Here is a 13,993-nt window from a genome sequence, read left to right as displayed (position 1 = left end):
ATGGATCTGGTTGAAACTGATAAGTGTCCTTGACATTGTTTTCAAGCAAAATGGAGGAGCAATTAAATGCCCTCGCTAAGGTGATGACTAAGCTCATGGAAACCACTATCCAAACCACTAGCCAGCATGCCAGAACCTGAGCAAAGGCTTAGTGAGTGAGGGCAAGTGGGTCTCCCTGATGTCTGCTTGCAAATGCATCACTGGCTGGAGCTGGGCATATGTGAAAAAAAAGAACAACTAGAAAACCAACAGAAAGTTAGAAAAGCTGTTTGAGTGTGCTCCTGGCATGAAAGAGAGAGAGAGAATTATTTAAGAAGGATACAACTAAGATGACAGAAATGGATTTTCTGGAAATGAAAACTGTCTGCTATCATTTGTTCCTGCTGTGTTTAGGAAAAACAGGGCTTTGTGTATTCTCTTAAAACTGCACCAAATAAATATCTGACTTCTCTGTCTAGCAAAAATACCATGGTAAGGCCTCAAATATTGGCTAACTACTGGGATAAAGAGCACCCACACAGCGTGCCAAATTAACACATGTTCAGCAAATCATTTTAATTTCTGAGCACCAATTACTGTTAGGAAGTTTTTACATGTGCTCTGGGGATGGGGAAGGGAAGGGATGCTTTAATTAGAGAAGCTCTGAGAGCTGCTTCAGTTAAGGCACACATAACATCTTGTGCTTCGGCATCCCTGCACTTCGAATGGTGGTGGGAGCACTGTAACTAAAGCTCATTGAAAGAACTTTAGCTGAAGCGCCCCCACAGCCCTTTTGAAGTGTGGGGACGCTGATACATGAGATATGGAGGCTGCTGGAGGCATGCTAAATAACATGTTCCAGCAGACTCGATGAATCAAGTCTGTTCTGACATGATGTAATTACAGCACATTGGAGCAGTCTCCCTGCACATCTACAGGCACCCTTAGTAACTCAAAGTCAACAGGACTAATCACTTGCTGCTAGTTAAAAGCAAGTTTCAGTGTTTGCTATATCAAGGACTCTATGTACATGCTAATTTGCTATCTGTCTGGGAAAAGGAACAAATGGAGAGGGTGCCTTTCATATGGGAAAGGAGAGAAATGCATTGCAAGAGTGGCAGGGGTATGCCTTGGCCATTATCTCTAGTTACGGTCTCTAAGATGTTGGCTATGCTAGCCTGAAGTCAGGGAGAATGCAGGACAGAGTTAGAACAGGGGTGGGCAATTATTCTGGCTGACGGGCTGCTTAATAACTTTTAGTAAGCTGTTGAGGGCCACAAAGGTAACCCTTCCCCTTGACAGGTGCTCTGCTTCCTGATCGCTGTCTTGGGACTGAAGTCCTCCCACCTAACCCCTGACCTTAGCCACCAAAAGCCCCTCCCCTTGCTCCTGGAAATATTTCTTGGGGGGTGGAGAGTTTCCTGGAACCGGAAAAAACACCAAATCATGCACTAAAAAGTTCAACATCTATCATAACATTCATTTTAATTTTATTTAAAAAAATGTTGTCCTGATTTATGTGCATTTGCATGGTGTATATACAGGAGATTGCATTATAGCTCAAAATAAAGTCTTATTCTTGTATATTGTATGTGAAGGAGTGTGTGGGGTGTTGTTGGGGGGTGGGTGCAGGTTGTGTACGTGTTTGTGTGGTGCATGGGGTATTTGTGGGAGGACATGTGGGACTTGTGTGGGGGCACTGTGTGTGTGTGTGTGTGTATACACATGTGTGTGTGTGTGTGTGAGGATTTGGGGAGATATGTGGGGGGGTTGTGAGCAGGTCTAGGGTGAGTCTGAGTACATTTGAGGGGGGTGTGGGTGTGCGGGGGTGTGGGCTTTGTGGATGTGTGGGTGGTGTGTGAGCCTGCTTGTCACACACCCAGCCATGGTGCACAGCCTGCACTGCTGACTGCAGCAGTTGCCACTGGTGGGCTCTCGGCAGGTGGAGCCCCCCCACCCCGTGGTGCTCTACTTGAGCCCTGGGAACTTCATGTGGCAGCACAGAGCTGGCCAGCCCACTGGATAGAGCACTGGAGTGCTGGAAGTCCCACATGGTGGTACAGAACTGGCCTGACCTGATGGTGCACAGCTCCCCACTAGAGTGCCAGGAGCTGCAGGGCGTTGTGTGCCGTTGGGCTGAGTGGCTCTGTGCCTCCATGTGGGGCTCCCAGCAGTCTAGCAGGGAGCCGCATGTGAAAGCCCAGAACAAGCCCAGCCCAGCCCAGCCTGGCCCGATGGTGCACAGTTCCCACCTGCAGTGCTTGGAGCCCCACATGGTGGCATGGAGCCAGCCCAGGCTGGTCCTGCCTGAAGGTGGGCAGCTCCCAACTGCAGTACAGGGAACCCCAAGCTTGGCCTGATGGTGTGCAATTTCTGGGTGGAGTGCCAGGAGCTGCACATGGCATCATGGAGACTGCTTGGTCCAACTGTGTGTAGCTCCCTGTGGCTCCCGGCTGGAGTCTGGGGAGCCCCACACAAGGGGAAGCACAGAGCTGTCCTGGCCCAGCCTGATGGTGCATGACCTCTGAAACCCCACATCTCCTCTTGGCTTTCACAGAGGAAACTATAGCCTGGTAATAATTCTTTTCTGGAGGGTCCCCACAGGCTGGATAGCATAGCTTGGAGGGCTGATCTGGACAACAGGCTGTATTTTACCTACCCCTGAGCTAGAAGCTAAGGTGCCTCCTTGTCCTGCCTTCTGCCTGTCCTGTTCTGTAGTAACACTATATGTTTTGCATATTTTTAAAATTTGAATGCATTTCAAAAACAGTGCAGAAGACTCAAATTAGTGTAACTGAACTAGAAAATACCATTCTGAAAATAAAGGTTCAGATTTGACAGAATTAAAACATCGAAGACCAGGTGCTGGTCAAAAAAGCAACTGATTCAGGAAGAGATTCCTTGAACCATACAATTTAAGTGCTGAAATATCACTGGATACCAGTAATAAAAGTAAATAGAATAACACTTTATAGGAAAGACTATACCCCCACTATGGTGTGGGGGTAAATGCCAGAAGAATAGGAACCCCCCCCCAAAAATGACAGATACAGGAAAGGTCAGTGAAAAAGTCAATAAAATTCACAATTCACATACACCAAGTAATTTACTGAAAAAGCAAAAAATATTACAATTAGTTGCCTCTGTTCTTGCAGCAAATGCTAGAAACAAATACAGACTGTGTAAAGGAAAAAGAAGTCCTCCACTGGACTGAGACCAGGTCAGACTTGGATATCAAAAAATTATAGAGTCACCAAACTGCAGGGTCAGACAGGGTTCCTCCCAACATTCTGAAGGCAACTGAAAGGCAAACTATTTTCAAATCTGATAGCATGGACCACTTATCATTTTCAAGGTAAGTCAAAGGATGATGTTTAAAACAGAATTCATACTTGACCACTATTTTAGGCTAGAATTTTTAAGGGATCCAGGCATTTACTTCCTGTTGAATACCAGAGCCGAGTTCCCAGATAATACACAGTGGGTAGATCTATACCAGGGATCTTGGCAAGGACAACCCCAGACACATTCTGTCCTCCTGTTACAAAACACACAAGCTCCAAACTAGGAAATCTTTTGGTGAGGCTGCTTCACTGTGTTCCTTCAGGTTTGCTCTTAACACTGGGATCTCTAGGGTGCTTTAGAGTGGCAGACACCTCAGCATTATCTTCCCCACACAGTTCCAGGTTTGGAGTGTGCATAGAAAGGGTGGACACATTGTGCTTGCAGTGCCTTGCCAGAACACACTTGCTGCAAAACAGACATGTCCTTTATTTCTGAGTATTAATATATTAATTCTCATTATTCCTCCCTTATTAGCCCTTTGCTGGTAAGAGAAACCAAGACAAGTACTCCCTCAGAACTTTCTTAATGTATACGTTCATGAACAGAACCACAGTTTCATAGCAAATCATTGAAAGACTGCATTACAAAATCCAGTATTTATGCATGAAGTACTTTAAGACATTCAAAAAGCTGGATCCTGAATTGATTCAATCTTTGCAGGTTACTTTAACCTGCATAGATCAAACCAATTTGCAAGTGAACAGACATTCACTTTTGACTCCAGAAATGCAGGCACATACCTGCAGTGGCCCAGGGCAGAGGCCAGGGGGTGCTAGAGTGAGTCTGGAGGGAAAGGGCATGGCCAGACCCAGGCAGGCTTGAGTATGCTTGGGGAAGGTTTTAAACCCCCAACATGGCTTGCAGGTCTGCATGGAGGGGGAGGAAGAAAACAGGCCCTGTAAAGGGTCCCCAGCTCTCTACCCCCCCCCACACGCATGCTAGCAGAAGTGGGGGCGGGCCTTGCGGGTTTAATCCTTGCATTGCAGGGGGGCAACACTGACCCCCATCCCCATGGGGTTGCTTGCTGCAGCAGGGGGCAGCAGTGAGTTGGGCTCTGTAACTAGCCTTGGCTCCCCCCACTTCAACCAGGTCACATCCCCCCCTTCCCCACCCTCTCCCCGCAACCAGATGGCCACTTCTCAGAGGGACTTGGCCCAGGGCATTGTGTTGGTACATCCACCACTGCTGCCTGCAATGGGGAGATTAAACCATCCCCTTCCCCTCAGGCTACTGGTGTCTGCCTGCCACAGCCTTGGGTACATGAGCAGAGCCTACTGGTGCCCCCTGCAATGAGGGATTAAACCCCTGCTTCCCCTCAAGCCACTGGGGTCTAACTAAACTCCTGCTGCTGGAGCACTGAGGGAGAGTGGGGGGCTGGGGATGCCTGGCAAGGGCTGTTGCCCCCTTGCCAGGCAGACCCAGCAGAACTCCAGAGCAGGGTTCCCCACCCCCACCCCTTTCTCAGCAGTGACAGTGCTCTGGCTGGGGAGGAGTTGGGAGGGGCCAACCCTGCTTGGCTGGAACAGACAGCCTAGCCCAGCCCTGCCCAAGGCTGCAAAGTAAGCTGGAATATGGGAGGACTTTAATGTAAGTCAAAACAGGAAGGGGTCTAGGACACAAGTTCCATAAAGCAGTTTGACCTCAATCAGTTAAGTCTGATACTACATTCAACCAGACTGATCTCACACCAGTTTCAGCCATTTTGAAAATGTTTTATGTGTTCTGAACTTATGTCTGTTACAGGTTTAAACCAGTGGTGTCCCCCAAAGATCAGTGCTTGGACTTATGCTCTTTACCATATTTATTAATGACTTGGATGAGGGGGTGGAGAGCTCAGTGATTAAGTCTGCAGATGATACCAAGCTGTGGGGAAACACAGGTACATCAGGGGATAAGGTAAAGATCCAGGACTACTTTGACAGATTGGATTTATGGGTGGAACGGAATCAGATGCGGTTTAACAGGGAGAAGTACAGGGTTCTTCACCCGGGTAGGAAGAACCTTTACCATAACTACATGATGGGTAGTGGTCCACTGGCTGGCACAGCATCTGAGCAAGACCTGGGAGTCACGATTGACTGGAAGATGAACGTAAGCCAACAGTGCAATGAGATTGCCAGAAGGGCAAATAGAACTCTGGCGTGCATCAGCTGATGTGTTGCCAATAGATCCAGGGAGGTGCTTCTCCCTCTCTATTCAGCACTGGTGAGGCCATAGCTGTAGTACTGTGTCCAGTTCTGGGCACCACACTTCAAGAAGGATGTGGATAAGCTCAAGAAGTTACAAAGAAGGGGCACCCATATGATTAAGGTCATGGAAGATAGGCCCTATGAGGAGAGACTCCAGGAACTGGACCTGTTCAGTCTGAGTAAGAGAAGGCTGAGAGGTGACTTGATAGCCACCTTTTTAGGAAGGCACCTCAAGGAAGGATGAGAACTAATGGACATAAGATAATAGAAGGCAAATTCAAGCTGGACAAAAGAAAAAACTTTTTCTCTGTAACGGTCACCAGAATCTGAAACACACTCCCAGCAGACGTGATACAGTCACCATCCTTGGAGGTATTCAATACAAGGCAGGACAAGCACCTTCTTGAGTTCATCTGAGCCCAATAACTTCCTGCCCATGGCGGGGGACCGGAATGGATGATCTTACAGGTCCCTTCTGGTCCTTTGACGGTGCAATTCAGTTTCTGATCACTTAAACTGGTTTAAATGCAACTTCTGTCCCTAGTCTGAGAGAGAGAGAAACCTAGAAACTTCTTTGTAACTGTGGCAAATTATAACCAATTTCCAAAAGAATAATGGAAATACTTAAGGACTCTGCAAATATCCAGATCCAGAACCTCTACTACTGAAGCATTAATGCTAGGCAAAGAGTGTGCATTTTATTTACTTATTTTTAGTTATAAGAGCCTTTTCTCCTGTCATTAATTCTAAAAATGGTTGAGACTGTCTCATTTTATAAAAGATAATATTTATCTGCTGGCAATGGTTGTAAGGTTGCACAGGTACTCTGCAATTTATTACTGGGTTACTCCTCACTTTTCAAGGATTTTTTTGGTTAATATTTCTGGATATTAAACATTCTCTCTGTGTCTTTATCACGTATTGCCAGGAGTTTGGATGCTGAACTCTTGAGAACTCACTGTCCTCTAACTGCCTAGTCCATACTGAGAAGACAAATTATAAATCATTATGAAAGGTCATCCATTTTCTGGGCAAGCCCCTTTATCTTATTAACCTTAATAACTTTAATATAAAAATGGAAATGAAGACCTTCAGCTAAATCTTCCCTCAACATAAGGGAATCCTAAAATTTGTACATCTTGTGAGAGCAAAGGGAGCACCAGAACAACACACCAAATTAACGCAAGTTCAGCAAATCACATTATTTTTTGAGTACCAATTACTAATTTAGTAACTTAAAGTCAACAGAACTAATCTCTTGCTGGTAGTTAAATGCAAGCTTCGGTGTTTGCTAGATTAAGGACTAAGTGCATGCTAATTTGCTGTCTGCCTGGAAAAGGGAACAAATGGGAGAGGGCTCCAACTGAAATTAAATTTAAAAAGTAAATGATACTTAGGGTGGGTGCTTACAGTGCATGAGGTACCCACACGAGACAGAGAAAAAATTACAGGTGAGTAAATATATTTTACTTTTCTCCTTTGGTGGGCCGTCTGATATTCTGTGGGCATGTCTACACATGCAATTAATGTGAAGTAATAAACTCTGGTGCATACTGCACTGGAGTTTATTGTTCCTGGGCACTGATGTTTATACATATGCCTGGGACTGAAGCACACTGAGCTGGGTTGGTGCAGCCCCAGCTGGCAGGAAGGCTGCAGGGTCAGCCTACCAGCCTGGGGCTGCTTCAACCCAGCTCAGTGTGCTGTGGAGAGGCTGGCTAGGGTCTGAGGATGCTCGTGTGTGGGGCTAGATGGAAGGAAGCCAGCGTTCAGTGCCCAGAAGGGGGAAAATGTGACCTCCCTCTACTCGCTTTCCTTAACTGGCAACAAATCTGGCACATTTTAGCTGTATATCATAAAATATGAAAGAGCTGTGTGGAATTGGGAAGGACCCCTTAGAGTAGACATATATGAAAAATGTATCTAGGCACTGTTACACATGATGACCTAATGCATTTATTTTTTTTAAACTTATTACAATGTAGCTGCTTAAATATTATGGTGATAAGTGCTATAAAAATGATGATAAATAAATGAATGCACAGTTGAAAATTCCATCCATCTTTCCCTTATTATTATTACTGCAGTATCATACTTGATGTGTGTTTTCGCCCATCAAAATACATGCATTCGTCTTGTAAATCTGAATTGATATGCAATGGGAAAGTAAGACAAGTGTGAACGTAGAAAAATTATAGTACAGAATTAATACACAAAAAACAAGCCTTCCCCCAATTTTCTGATCGTATTGATGTTTGGAATAAGATGCTAAGTATTCTTAAACCCACACATTTCTGGAATTAATAAAGTATGTGTATTAAGTTTTAACATTATTTCTCTAAAATACTTAGCAAAATCTTATTAGAACCATCACATGGGCATGACATATTATGTTTTAAAAAATTTATTCCCTCAGTGCTTGAATTTTAATACACCCCTTTTATTAGTAATTCCCAACCTTATATTAGAAATTAATCTCTCTCCAAAATAAATTTTAATTTAATTTAGGCAAATTATCTATTTTGCCACTTCAAATAGTTGATTTTATTCACAATTTTAAAAGCATATTTTCTGTAGATATTTATGCAGGTAACATAATGCACCATCAGCAATATTTTAATCTTTTCTATTTGCTTGTTAAACATACTATCTCTGTTTTCAACTGTACTTGCATTTTATTCACTTAGGATCAACTGAATTCTTCTCTATTCCAAATGGATATGACAAATGTGATTATGCAGTTTGGGAGTTGGACTTCTTATCTTTTAGGAACTCTGATTATAATGTTCAAAATGTAAGAAGGGTAATACTTAAGTATAATAATTATGCAATGACTCTAAACATTTCCCAGTGTAAACATTTATAATAAGTTGCTGATGAAAAAGAAGTATAAGATCTGCTGATTTTATAGGGAGACTTATTTTAATAGAACATGGAAAAAATCCAAGGCATCCTAAATTTATACCTATACTTTCTCACAAGGAGGAAAGAAAACTACCTCGATTTAAAACGAAGCTTTACATATATGAAGCTACATACACTCACACACACATACACACACACAGAGCTTTATTTCAAGTCCAGGGGGTTTTGTTTTCTTGCTCTATATTATATCTAGATCTAATCTATGCAATATATATTAAAATGAAGGGGTGCGTATGTGTGTTCATCTATACACAGCTTAATTTTAAATCCAGGCGATTTTCTTTCCTCCTTTAGAGAAATTATGGTTATAAATGTAGGATGCTTTTCATTTTTTCACGTTCTACACACACACGTGTGTGCACACACAAGGGGAGGGTGGTAACGGAAGAGAGATTGATCCAGCTCCAGTTCCATTTTCTAATATTTGCAGAAATGAAAAGTAATTCAGAGAGTTAACTGACAGGATAGGATAAGGGGACAGCAAAGGTACAGACACTTTACCTTTAGACACAACAAAGGTACATTACCACTTTAAGTGACTAAGAAACCTAACGCATCAGTGAATCACTGAGTTGTTGTTAGGCTAAGCAGGGTATAACTCTTCATCAACTGCTTCCTAGTAGCTGCCTGTGTGCATGCTATAACCACACAGCAAATTTAAGATGAACTTTGGTAATTTATAGCGGTGTGTGAAATGGGCCATATTCTATTTGGATTCAGCACAAATCGGGGACAGTGATTCGATTAGTTGATTTGGATCACTGTCCCAGATTTGATTTGGCCGAATCTGAAGATTTGATGCTGATTCAGAGAATCAGCAATTTGGCCATAGACATAGGTAAATGTTTAAATGTTTTTCCTACATACCTCAAAGTACCAGGCACGACTCATGAAGGCTGCAATGGTGGGGCAGATAGAGTGTCTCACAGGAGTGCTGGGGGTGGGGGCCACTGCGTGTTTGGCAGTGAACCTGGAAGTGGACTGGAAGTACTTCCTGTCCACTTCTGGGTCCACCGGGGAGTGCATTAGAAGCCCCCATTCGCCCCCAGCTCAGTGATCGGCCACAGGGGGACCCTGAGTACCTCCCCAGACCCAGAAGGCACCAGTTGCCAAGCTGGGGGGCATGAGGCCCCCCCCCATGCACTCCCTGGTAGACTGGAAGTGCTTCTGGTCCACTTCTGGGTCTGCTACTGAGCATGCTGGGGAGCCCCCCATGCTCCTGTGGGATGCTGCATCTGCCCCATCATTGCAGTGCTTATGAGCTGCCTGGTACCTTGAGGTATGTAGAAAAAACATTTAAAGCTGTATCTGTCTCTGAATTGTCAAATCTTTCTGAATCTCTCCAAATCGATTTGGAGGGTTCTGATTTGATTCAGAGACATTAAAGGGTCTCCTGATTCAATTCGGATTCAGAGACTCGGCCACTGAACTGGGCCAAATCTCCACTGAATCAAAATCAGGGACTGAAGCTTCGCATAGCCCTAGTAATTTATTTCTCAATAAAAAGTTATCTCAGAGCAGCTGATATCTGGAAACGTCCTCTCTCTTTTCCCTTGTGGTAACTTGAACTTTGGATCCATTTTTAGCTGAGTAATAAGCATTTGCCAGTCCGCTAAAAAAAAAAAAACAACTTTTGGTGATATGGGCTCCTTTGAAAATGGGTCTTAAGTTTCCAAGGCCCCTGGCAGATATTAATATAGTGCAACTGGGATCTGAGGAATTTTATGCCATATCTCAAAAATCATGTGTCCTGTCATGCCAGATGTGCATGGTAGTATGCATGATTTTGGGAACACAGCATACATTTCTTCAGATCCCAATTGCCAGGACCAAGCTATCCAAACTGGGACTCATAGCTGCCCCTGGCTTGACCTTGATAATCAACACAGGGCAACTTCAGGTCCTAGTTCAAGACCATAGGCTGATGCCCCAGATTTAGAAAGGGGGCAGCCGTGTCCCAGACTCCCGGGGTGCCCTGTGCCCTCACTCAGAACCTGAGGTTGCTCCATGCCTGAATCCAACCATCATGTGATCATCTGGATCAGACACAGGTCAGTCTGAGGTTTAGAAAATATGCCACATGCTCAATTTAAAGCCCACTATAAACCAGACACAAAAATCTTTGGGGCTGCTTTGCCATTTTATCACACTATAAATTGGCATGTTGAAATTTATTGCACAATTAAAGCATTAATCACACAATAAATGTAATGTCTACTGAGGCCCTAGATGTCTTAGACATTTCTGAAAATGTACTTGTATTAAAAAAATCACTCATGATTTTCAAATTGTATGACATCTTCCTTAACAGCTACTAACAAGCTCGTCCAATAACTTTAAAAGCCCTTGTTGCCTTCTGTTAAGGGATGGAACTCTACTAATATTTCTATAATGAGATGAGTCACAATAATGATGTGTAATGATACATATGAGTTCAGCAGTTCTTAACTATCTGAGTTTCTGTCAGCCAGAAAAAGACTACAGTTTACTGCTTACCTCAAATATTTCTAATGTCTTCCAAACGGTCTCACCATTCTGTTCTGTGTACCATTATATTAATCTCAGAAAGAAACACAGAGTTTTGGGGGATTTAATTCCCTGAATGCTTACAGGCCTCTCATCTGTACGACATGCCTCCTCTTTAGATTTCTAGCAATTTACTCCCTGTATTTATTTTACCACAGTTTGCTTTATCTGAAATGAGTAGCATAAATTAAGATGCAAAAGAGATGACTTTAAAGCTATTTAAAAACGAAAGCAATTAAAAAAGTCAAAATATCAATATCAATTTTTAAAAACTGAAGACAAAAGACAGAATATTTCTGACGGTTATAGGCCTTTGATATGAGGAAAAGTAAATACTGTTGTTAAGTGAGGATGAACGCTGTAAAAATGTTGCAAAACTTCTAAAACATCTAAAAAGGGTTTGATGACATGGCAGCTTGTTGGATTTAAATGTTTTCTGTCCATCTCAAGGGTACAGTGACACTGAAGTAAAAAATGCATGCCAACTTCCAAATGTCCAAATTGATTTTGATCTCAAAACAGAACTCACAATATTGCATCAGAATGACAAAGCTTGGAAATCTTCTAAAATACAAAGTACAGTTTAAGATCTATTCATTAAACTGAATACATTTGACTCAAATTTCAGCAAAAGATTATTTTTATGTTAGGTCCAAAAAGCAAGCTGTTTCAGGGAAATACACATACATTCAGTAAGCTCCTAAATTCAATAATAAATTCAAATGTCTAAATTCAATAAATAATGTACTGTAAAATATTATTTATTAGGTGTATTTTGACTGTCAGTAACAAAATAGAATCCTATTATAAAATGTTTAATTTGGAATCTATCTGAAATACTACGAAACACTAAATCAGATGAATACTCTGAATAGTATAATTGTTAAGATTTCAAAAGTAATTTAGTCTGTATGAAAGATTCATAGATGTAAAAGTCTCTCTAAGGTTATAAAATGTTCAGAACATACAAAGGAATTACTTTAACCAAAAGATAATTTGTCCACAATGCTAATGTCATGTCTATTTGTATTCTTATGCACATACATTTTCACACTTTTCACTCTAGTCAAAACGAAGTCTCTAAAGCTAAGCATCTAAAATCAGTGCCTTGATTTTCTGGGGTGTGGAGTAAATATAAAGTCCGTTAAAAACAAAGGCACTTTTTATTCTTTCAAGATGATGTACAGTAGGACAGTGCTTGGCAGCCTTTTGTTGGCAGCAGCTGGAGCTTGAGATCTGGCTGTGGCTGCAGACCCAAAGTCTCTGTCCCTTGGAGCAGCTAGCTGCCAGTACTCACTCTTGCTAGACTCCTGATCCCTCTACAGCAAGGGAAGCATGTATGCAGTGGAGCAGAAGACCTCACGGGGGAGGGGAACACTGTGGATGCGACTGGTGGAATGATGCAGTTCCATGCCAGAATTCCCCTTGCTGGACTGGACCTTTGCAGACTGGATCTGGATGTTACATTTACAGTGCTACAAACTGTAAACATATAGACATGCAAACAGTCTGTAGCACTAGAAACATGGCCCACATACAATGGAAAAGTAGCAGTTTGAAACAGGAAATTCTGTTGTGCTAAATATTTTCTGATGCTACATGTAACGGCTATCTTTAAGAGTCCCAGGATCCCAGAGTTTTCAGCCGGTTTATGCAATGTCTGTCCCAGACCCTTTCCTGGTTTAACTTAAACCAGAGGCCTCCAGCATCCCAGATGCTTGGCAGCCCAGGGCAGGGCAATCTGCTCTACAGCAGAGCTGGCCTTTCCATTCTGCTCCCTAGCTGGAGCTCTGGCAGAGACTGCAGACACAGAAACATTTGCCTGGCTGCTCGCTGCCACCATGCTTGCTCCCTGCTTGGGACAAGTGGTGGAATAAGTCCCCTCTTGCCTCCTTCACTGGAGGGAGGGGAAATAACCTCTGTTCCTGGCCTCCCCACCCAAGGGGCCCTGCTAGCTGGCATCTGGCTGTGCCCCGACCTGGCCACTGCAGCTGGAGGGGGCAGGACCTTTGATGGGGGCAGCAGCTACTGTCATAGCATCGGGGATCATGAACCCCTTCCTGGCAGGGGCTCCTCTACGGGGTGGGCAGAGCTTCAGTGGACTGCACGAGGCAACACCAGGGCCCAGAGGGGCCCATAGCCCTTCAAGCCCCTACTGTCCCCCCAGCATTATGGTCTGTAGCAGCTTTCCCCGCCCTGCAGTGCAGCCCTCCCCTGCCAGGAATGGGCTCGCGCCCTCGGAAACTGTGACAGAGGCTGCTGCCCCGTCACAGTCACTCACCCCTCACCACTCCAGCAGCCAGGTGGGGGTGGGGCCAGACACTGCCAGCAGGGCCCTTTGGGGTGGGCAGGGAGCCAGGTTATTCCCACCCTGCCCCTGGGGCACCGCAGTGGGTTCTGACCACCCCGGCTGCTGCTGCTGGGTTTGTGCCAAGCAAGTGGTGGAATAATCTCCCTCTGCCAGACACTGGAGAAAGGAGGGCAGAAGGGGCTTATTCTGCCGCTTGCCGCAAGCCCAGAGCAAGCAGTATCTTGGAGGGCTCTGGTCCCCTCCAGGCCCCACTCCTGCTGCACGCAGTCTGCCACAGCTCTGCCCTCCCCACAGGGAGCCCCCTGCTGGGAAGGGTCTCGCCGCCTTTAACAGAGGCTGCTTCCCCCCAACAAGGGCCCTTCCCCCTCACTGCTGCAGTGGCTGGGCAGGGGTGCAGCCAGATGCCAGCCAGCAGGGCTCCGGGGGAGGGCAGGGATGAGGGTTATTCCCTCCTCCTTCTGGCTTCTGGTGGAGGGGACAGAAGATGGCTTATTCCACTGCTTGCCCCAAACAGGGAGCAAGTGTGGTTGCAGCAGTGGCAGGCAGACCTGGCTGCAGTCTCCTGGGGCCAGTGGGGTAGAGGGGAGACTAACCCCCCAGTATGCCTCGGGGCCATGCTGGCCCGCTGCTGCAGCAACGAGGGGGAAGTGCCCGGCAGACCCAGCTTGGGTCCTTGCCGGTGGGACAGGGAGGTGGGAATTAAATCTCTCTCTGGCCA

The 13,993-nt window shown here is 44.7% G+C and overlaps 1 protein-coding gene across 1 annotated transcript in view; it reads right to left on the bottom strand.

Annotated features, from left to right (window-relative positions):
- TBC1D5 (TBC1 domain family member 5) overlaps positions 1-13,993 on the bottom strand; it is a 475,870-nt gene that overhangs the window by 43,112 nt on the left and 418,765 nt on the right. The gene's annotated exons all lie outside the window — the stretch shown is intronic.

This window comes from Crocodylus siamensis, chromosome 5 (genome assembly GCF_052110815.1).
Source record: "Crocodylus siamensis isolate JL-2025a chromosome 5, ASM5211081v1, whole genome shotgun sequence".
NCBI classification, from domain to species: Eukaryota; Metazoa; Chordata; order Crocodylia; family Crocodylidae; genus Crocodylus; species Crocodylus siamensis.
The sequence above is the reverse complement of the archived record's forward strand: the minus strand, read 5'-3'. Positions and strand labels throughout refer to the sequence as shown.